Source organism: Euleptes europaea, chromosome 11, assembly GCF_029931775.1.
Source record: "Euleptes europaea isolate rEulEur1 chromosome 11, rEulEur1.hap1, whole genome shotgun sequence".
In the NCBI taxonomy this organism is placed as follows: domain Eukaryota; kingdom Metazoa; phylum Chordata; class Lepidosauria; order Squamata; family Sphaerodactylidae; genus Euleptes; species Euleptes europaea.
In genome coordinates, this window is record NC_079322.1 from 79,398,191 (window position 1) to 79,407,583 (window position 9,393).

Consider the following 9,393-nt stretch of genomic DNA (forward strand, 5'->3'; position numbering starts at 1 on the left):
GCAGAGTTGAAACGTTAGGCAACAAACAGAGACTCAAACCTATTAAGTCCCTGTGACTATGAGGTCATCAATATTATTTATCCCACGGTTTATGACCAAATTATTGAGCCCAGCAAATGTAACTGTAGGCCATCTCCTGGCAGTTCTTCCCTCCAGGGCACTTTTGAGTCTCTTCCATTTCCCTAAGATCCCAGCCGGCCTGGCTCTAAGGCAAGAGGAGCGATGGATGCAAACCAGGCATTCCAAGTTGCCATTACACAGAAAGCAGCATTTCAATCTCTAGTTTCTGCTTGAGAGCCATGAGGCATACGAAGTTCTCTGTACCTCCATTTTATTATACTCGCAACAACCCTGTAAGGTAGCTTTCCGTGTATTACCAACTTGGATGTCTGGTTGCAACAGGACGGTAAGCCGTGTTAGTCTGTCACTAGCTGTAGAAAAGAGTAGGAGTCCAGTAGCACAAGATTTCTGGCAGGGGATGAGCTGAAGAAGTGAGCTGTGGCTCACCAAAGCTCCTACCCTGCCAGAAATTTTGTTCGTCTTTATGGTGCTACTGGACTCCTACTCTTTTCTGCTGGTTGCAACAGGGTTGCCAACTCGGCTGAGAAAGGCCTGGAGATGCCACAGAGTCCACCCTCCGCAGCTGCCAGTTCCTCTGTAGTCTGGACAGCAGCTGTAATTCCAGGGTCTCCAGCCGCCACCTAGAGATTTCTATGTCACACCCGCTCTCCCCATTGTATCCCATCATGGAGTAAGATACAGACTCATGGAGTTGTTTTGATGCATATGTAAGACGTGGAAAATTGTAAGTAATATGAATATTTTTGCCATAGTGCATGCTTATACTAATATTCAAAGAACATCCAATGATACCATGTTGTAAAAATGTTTTTAATTAGAATAGGAGCATCGTGGGATGGCCATTGAGCACCAATATTCCTCATTATTTCTTCAGCAAGAAATCTGAAAAAAAGAAGAAGAAAAAAAGAGGATTAATCTTTATGAACTATATTACTTACCAACGGATGATAATACCTACCAAGTGATGAAAATAATCATGACACAGGACAGTTACCGGAAGCCTGTCTTGATGTTATTTTGAATGCGATGCCGGAAATACTTGTATTTTAAGTTTATATGTCTTTGTGAAGTAACAAAAGACTAAAGGAGCTGTGCTTATAACATCATTGGTTTTTAATGTCGAAGGCTTTCACGGTCAGAGTTCATTGGTTCTTGTAGGTTATCCGGGCTGTGTAACCGTGGTCTTGGAATTTTCTTTCCTGACGTTTCGCCAGCAACTGTGGCAGGCATCTTCAGAGTAGTAACACCAGAGACACTGTCCTTCAGTGTTCCTCCTCTGAAGATGCCTGCCACAGTTGCTGGCGAAACGTCAGGAAAGAAAATTCCAAGACCACGGTTACACAGCCCGGATAACCTACAAGAATCATTGGTTTTTGTTTAAGAAGCCACAGGGATAGCCTTGTGTTGAATAACGATCTATTGCAATCCAAGAAAGCTTGTAAATGGGAGCCCACCTGGAGATGGGCGAGCCGAGCAACAGCCCGAGGAGGCGTGCCTCGTCCAGCAGCTGGAGCTCAGTCCCCAGGCCCCTTTTGAGTAGTGACCACAGAGGGGTCGGGCGGGGCGAGGTCCGGCCAAGGCCACGCCGGCCCTCTGCGCAGCGCTGGGTCAGCCAGAGGTCCGGCCACCTCCAGCAGCGCGCGGCGCCTTGGCGCACCGCGCTCGCCCCGCCGGGCATTGGGGCGCTTTCGCCGCCCCATGCCATCCAACGGGTCACGAAGCGCAAACCGCTACCCCCCCCCGGGGGCGGCGGCCCCAGTGGCTGCTGGGACATGTAGTTCCCCTGCCCCCCACCCGTCCGGGGAGGGCTCCTTTGCAGGAAGAGGCTGGCGGCGCGCACGGCAGGCTGAGCCGGCCCCGCGTGCACGGCCGGCCCGGGGGGAGCGGGCGCGTGCGGGGGGCGCAGCCCCGTCGCAGGGGCGGCCCCGATCCTGCCTGGCGGGGCTCCCGGGACCCCCACCCGCCCCCGTCGCGAGGTCGGGAAGGCGGCGCTGGGGCCGCCTGCGCCAGGACCCGGGACCCCGGATGGCCGTGGGGGCTGCCGCGCAGGTAAGGGGCCCGCCCCACACGCCCGCCTTTGCACGCGAGGGGGCGGCTGGCAGGCAGGCAGGCAGGCAGGCAGGCACCCCCCCACCACCACCACGACCACCACCACGCACCCCCCGGCCCGGGCCTGCGGAAGGCGCGTGCACGGGGCCGAGCGCGCCAGGCCCGCCCGACGGGGCAATGAATGGGAGCGGCGCCCGGACGGAGGAGCCCCAGGCCCGCAGCAGAAGCGCCACGGGGGGCAAACAGGGCGGGGGGGGGGAGGAGGGGCTCGCCACCCCCCAAGCCTTTCTTTTGCGCACAGCCCTCGAGGGCTGCCCAGTGGGGACGGGACAGCGCTCTGCACGTGGTCAGAGGCAACTCCGAGGCGGTAGCCCCATGACAGGCTCCAGGGTCTTCCGCCCCGCGCTGGCAAGGGCCGCTCTGGACTCCCCTCCAGATCCATAGAATCATAAGAGTCCGAAGGGGCCGCCAGGGTCATCTAGTCCAACCCCCTGCACAATGCAGGACATTCACAACTGCCTCCCCCCCACACACACACACCCAGTGACCCCCCTACTCCACGCCCAGAAGATGGCCAAGATATGCCCTCCCTCTCACGATCTGCCTAAGGTCATAGAATCAGCTTTGCTGTCAGATGGCCATCAAGCCTCTGCCCAAAAACCTCGTGCTGGAGGAGAGGGGGGACCTGGCAACCTTACCCCTGCACAATGCAGGAAATGTGCAACTACCTCCCCGCCACACAGACACACACCCAGTGACCCCCTACTCCGTGCCCAGAAGATGGCCAAGATGCCCTCCTCCCTCTCATGGACTGCCTAAGGTCATCGCGTCAGCATTGCTGATCCAGTGTTAGGCAGGGTGGATTTGTACTCATGGCTTTCTCAGACCACTCGCTGTCTGGTCTGTCCCTAGCATCCCACAAGCAAACTCATCCAGGCAGGTATTCCTGAAGCAGTAATACTTTATTAGGAGCAAAAAGACAGATTTAAGAACTGACTGCCTTACACGCAGGTAAGGCAGGTTATGGCTAAACATTGGCAGGTTACATGTTTAAAAGCATTTCAGTGGTAAACACGGCTACAATGGTAAACACGGCTAAGCATCCCCGACATAAGCTCTTCCCAGGACAGGCAGACTAAACATCAAGCGCAGCTGTGGGAGAAAGGAAGAGTGAAACTGTACACAGAGTTTACAGGCATGGGAAACAAGGACTTGGTGTGCAGCCAGAGGCTGGCCTGCTCATGTCAAGAGCCTTTACCCCTGCTAGCAGCAAAGGCCTGACACTCGCCTTGTGGGGCTTGTTGTGGCCAGTGGCCGGTGGCTCAAAAAGCCGGTGAGTTCCCAAGGGATCAAAGTGCAAGAAATGTGCGTGAATGGATCCTGCCACTGCTGAAAGTTGACATGTGGGGAAGGGTCTCTGGGGTGAAGCGACCCTGAGAGAGGCCGGGCAGGCGATAGACAGGGCTTCACAGGAGGCTGCAGTGTGGCGGGGGGTGGGCAGGCAGGTGGCCTCCAGGGTCAAAGGACGTGGCCCTCCCAAAGGGGATGGGAGATCACCCCTTTGGAGAGCCAGTGGGGTATAGTGGTGAGGATGTTGGACTAGGGTCTGGAGACCCAGGTTCAAATCCCTGCTGTGCCATGGGAGCTCGCTGGGTGACCTTGGCCGAGTCGCACCCTAGCCTAGCTCACAGGGTTGTTGTGGGGATAAAGTGGAGCCTGGAGAAGAATGTAAGCGGCTTTGGCTGCCCCTTGGGGAGAAAGGTGGGATATAAATGAAGTGAATAAATAAGTAAATGAGATGCAGAAAGGCCAACAGAAGGCTTGGCCGGAGTGGTTGGTGGCGCACTGGCTGTGACATCTTGTGTGTGGGATCCGTGGCAGCAGTGCCGTGCTGAATTAGACCCTCCGGTCCAGCCTGCTGCCAGAATCAGTATCTTGCAGATGAAGGTAGATTGCATCTGTACTTGGAGGCTCCTTACAACCTAAGCCCTGTGAACTGATGTGACGAATCATTTAGAAGCCACTTGTTATTCCGTATATTCATTTACCAAATTTGTATGCCCCCTTTCTGCCCACTTGGAGCCATCGGGGCGGCTTGTGCCCCACACAGCCTCCTGCGGCAATGAGTTTCAGTGCTGAAAAAGGGCTGTGTTGTGTTTGTCTTGCATCCACTGCTAATCGTTTTCACAGGATGTCAAGACCAGCAGGGCCATCCTAAGCAGAGTGCCTCCCTTCTCTGCCCATGGACTTCAAGAGGCTTAGGAGGTGGAACTCTGCTTAGGGTGAATTATAGAATCCTAGAGTTGGAAGGAACCACCAGGGTCATCTAGTCGAACCCCCTGCACAATGCAGGAAACTCACAACTACCTCCCCCCCACACCCCCAGTGACCCTTCCTCCATGCCCAGAAGATGGCCAAGGTGCCCTCCCTCTCATGATCTGCCTAAGTCCACAGAATCAGCATTGCTGACAGATGGCCATCTAGCCTCTGCTTAAAAACCTCCAAAGAAGAAGAGCCCAACACCTCCCGAGGAAGCCTGTTCCATTGAGGAACAGCTCTAACGGTTACAAAATTCTTCGTAATGTCTAGACGGAAACTCTTTTGATTTAATTTCAACCCGTTGGTTCTGGTCCGACCTTCTGGGGCAACAGAAAACAACTCGGCACCATCCTCTCTATGGCAGCCCTTCAAGTACTTGAAGATGGTTATCATATCACTTCTCAGTCTTCTCCTCTCCTGGCTAAACATACCCAGGTGACCCTATAAGCTGTCCCGTTCCTGATGTTTGAGGTACCCCATGCCCAGTGGCTCTTGCTGGAGCAGCTGCTGGGGGAGGGGGCCAAATCCCTGGAGCAGGGTCCGCACTTCAAACTCTGGGCGTGGCAGAAAAACAGCGAAATGGGACCTTCATTTGGATGTGCTGATCCACTTTTTGCATTGATTTTGATCCTCTTTTTGGATTTATGTATTTACTCGCTTTGTTTATACCCTTCTTTGTCCCCAATGGGGACCCAAAGCGCCTTGCATAATTCCACTCTCTTCCGTTTTATCCCCACGACAACTGCCCTGTGAGGTAGGTTAAGCTGACAGTGTGTGACCTGGCGCACAGTCATCCGGCGGGCTGCCCTGTCAGAGTGGGGATTTGAACCTGGGTCTCCCAGGGGTCTATCCTAACGGATGGCTCAGGCTAGCAGGATCTCGTCAGATCTCAGGGAAGTCCAGGGTCGCTACGCAGAGGCAGAGGCAATGTCAAACCACCTCTGAACGTTTTCTCTGGCCTTGAAAACCCCTGCAGGCTGCGACTCAGCGGGACTGTTTCCACCACCATGGTCCCAGATCCTCGCCCGACACTCTAGCCACCACCAGTGTGGTGTTTGGCCTGGAAGTGAGAGGTGCTGGGGCTCAGCTGCAAGCCCCACGTTTGGGGCTTAGTTAGAGGTCACTTGGTTGAGAGGAAAAGGCACTTCAGAGGTGCTCCATCTTGGCTTTGGAGTCGCCCTGCTAAGCGGAAGAAGCCCTCTTTCTGGAGGAGGCACCGGGCATGGGGGAGCCATGGAAAGGCACATTACCCCCCCCACCCGTCGGCCCCCCCCCCATGTCATGCATCTCCCAGCAAAATCTGCAACTGCCAGGCAGCCTGGCGATTGGGAGGGGAGGGGCAAGAAAGGATAAGCCGGCTGCCCTGCTGAGAGGGAAGGAGCGGGAGGTGACGTGGAAGGGGGGGTTGGGGATCCTGCAGGAAGGGGAGGGGATGAAAGGGGAGGGGGAGGCTGGGGAGGAGGAGAGGCGGCCATGATCCGGGAAGGGGTGGGTGGTCTGAGCAGGGAGGGTGGTAAGGACACAGACGGGGGGGGGGAGGCGGGCTCAGCACTCTCTTTCATCTCTTCTTCCCCCCCACCCCGCCGGCCCAGGAGAGAGAGGAGTTGGGATCAAAGGTTTCCAGATGTCTGTTATTCTTCCTGCCCCCATCCCCTAATCCATCCTGGGAACACGACTCAGAAACAAAACAGTGCATGGTTAGTACGGGGGGGGGGAACCAAAAACTCACTTCAGAAAAGGTTTATTTTTAAGTAGCAAAGGAGGAGGAGGAAAGGGTTTAGATTGTGAATTCCAGAAAATGTGCATGACTGAGATCATGGGCTGGTCCTTTGCAGCCGTGGAATGGCTCGAAGGCCTTTCAGGAAGTCTGAGCATAGGAAACCAAGGGCATGATCCACCAGGAAGTTCTTCTACATTCCTTTCCATTTCAACAGGGTTCTTCCCGCTGAGCTGGGCAAGAAATGTCTGGCTGTTTTCCTTATGCTCTAGCCTTCTTCGTCTGTGCTGTGGACCGCCACAGAGTGTCTAAGCAGAGTGTCTAGTGGACAGAGTGTCTGAACCTACAAATAGGACCAGATCCCCACATGCCATGAAGTTCACCAAGCGAGGAAATGCTGGAGTCTTGGACTTCCCGTTAAGAAAAAAGACAGAGAATGGGGCACATGGCAGGCGTTCATAAAATTATCCACAGGGTGGAGAGGCTGGATGGAGGTGGGCAGGCTTGTGTGGTTTCCCGGTTGCTGAGGCAGCTGCCAGCACAGTGGCAATGAGGCTTTTCCATGGCAGGTCTCCCACATTTTCCCTGCCCTCCTCCCACGGTTTTGGCCCTCCCTCCTCCCCTGGTGCGCCGGGGCTTTTTCACTTCCATCTAAAAGGCAGAAATTGAATATCATTATAATGTTATTACAATCTGTGTGTGAGTTCCTCTGAATTCCCAGCTTTCATTTTGTATTTCAAAAAGTCTCCAGCCTTTTTGTTGTGGAGATGTAAGGGGAAAGGCATATATCCATAACAAATGGGCCTAGGGGCTTTTTTAAAGAGAGCTACGGTAGTAATTCAGAGAGGCACATTGTTAGAATGTAATTATAATACAATTGCTGGAAAAAGTGTTGGACAAATCCTCTCCCGGAAATATTCATGGCTTGTCAGATCATTTGTCAGAGATCTGCTGGTGATATTCTTGCAAGCCTGGATTATTTTTAGACCGGGGTGGGGGAGGAAACTGGGGCAGGGAGGTGTATCCCTCGACTACACTCAGGGTTGTACCAATACAAATAATTTAAGCCATTGTTGCGAGGGGGTACACAAGTTTGGACCTTTTCGGTGGAAGCCCCACAATTATGGAATAACCTCCCCAGGAAGGTACATTTTCGATCTTTAGAAGACAGCTGAAGACAGTTTTAGTTAGGACTGCAATTGATTAAGGCAGATCTAAATTTTGATTTAAAAATTTAGGTGTTATATATTTTTATGTAATCTATCGTATGTGCTTTATTTATATTGTAAGCCTCCTTGAGCTCCATAAGGAAGAAAGGTGGCTAATAAATATTTTAAATAAATGAATGTTTTAAATAAAGCCCCCGCCCCACCCCAATGTGCAGCCTGGTCTGACTCGCAGGCGGCCCCTCCCTCTTGCAGGTGCCGGTGCGGTGCGAGGAGACGACTCCTCAGCTGGGCGCAGAGCGGTGGAAGGAGCGGCCGGCCCCCACGGACGCCATGCGGGAGAACTTTGGTTCCACAATCGCTCTCGGTAAACCAGCACCCCCTTTCTGCCTTATGTGGCCTCAGAGATGATGGCTGGGTGTGGGGTGGGTGGCACTGCCAGGCGATCTCTCTGTCCCCCTCCCCAGCCGCTCCATCCCTACAGAATGGGCATGCCAGGAGCTGATCTGGTTCTTCCCAGAGTCACTCCAGAAATGGAAGAGGCCAGGCTGCTGAGCGATGGAACGGAAACAAATGCCAGAATGCCTTTGGCTTAAATTGGCACAGGTGCCATTGCCCCCCCCCCCCCGTGACATCCCCAGTCTGCCCCTCTGCCTGACCAAAGAGGACCAGGTAATAAGACGGCAGGGTTCTGATAGAGTCAGGCACCAGCATCTGTTGTGTTCCCTTGGGCACCACCCTGGCCGGGTGCCCCCGCTCCCACACACAACTCGGAAAAAGGCTGACTTTCTCCACTTCTTGCAATGCTGAAAGAATCGGTCCACTTTAATTCTGACCCATGGAAATATGGGGAGCGTAAACCAAGTTGTAGAGCGGCCTGTTGCAATCAGGCAGACACTGCTTTGAGCCTTAAACGTGCGATCCATGGTCTCTTCCCGTGGCTGTGGGGCACAGCACACTAGAGGACCCGGGTGTTCCGAGTTCATAGAAACGCTCACCTTTGGACAAAGGTCCTCTAGTGCAAAGCTTCTTAAACTGTGGGTCGCAACTCCATATGGGGTCTCTTAACTGAAGGTAGAGGTCACGAAAAATTTGATTTATTATCAGTAAATGTTTGATTTGTATACCTATTTTATATACCTATATACCCGGGGTCATGTAAAAATTTCTCAGGTGACAAGGGGTCGCGAGTGGGAAAAGTTTAAGAAGCCCTGCTCTAGTGTTCCTTGCCAACATGCTGCACCTGACTATTAAAACAGTAAAGCTGTGAATTATGGATCCGTGGAAAGAAAAAAAGAGGAAGAGCCTCTTGTGAAAGTGGGCCCAGTTTTGCGTAGATTGAGCCCTTTCAGGGAAAGCAGCCACGTGTGGGCTCCCGTAAGCCTCGTCTTCATCGCTGAGTGACCTTGCGGGCACCCCGGGGCAGAGCATCACATCACCTGGAACACACTGAAGGAACCCCTTTTCAGTGTCTGGGGACAGAATGTTGGGCGACATGCATGCGTGCATGTGTGAATCTTAGCAATGGACCTGGGCTATGGTTTCCCTGCTTCTGGGTGGTCTGCCACCCCCACCTCCTGCTTGGCTTGAAATGACTGGGGGGGGTGGAATTTCACCCAGCCAAGTGTATCTCATTCTGTTTTGCAGGATCCCCCACTGCCAAACCTGAGATTGTCGCCCAGGTTGAGGAAGGTGGTTTGCCTCCAGCCAAAGCTCAGGGGGGAGCGGAGGCCAGGGACCCTCCCGGAGGCAGCCATGCAGGTCAGAGGGGAGAAGCCCCCTTCCAAGGGATCTGGGTTGCGCAGCCAGAAAGAACAATTTTCCAAGGGGTGACAGGCTTATAGGGCCGGAGGCGGGAGAGATGGGAACAGCTGTGTGTGGGGAGGCAGAGAAGGGGCCCTGGAGAGTTGTGCCCCAGCGGTCTCTGTGGCATGGTTGGAGATATGGAGGCAAACTGCTCAAAGCAGCAGAGGGGCTGTTGGGCCAGAGCACATACAAGGGGTCTGGCAGAAGGGACACATGAAGCTACAAGTTCACAAGGTTGGAAGAGACCACAAGGGC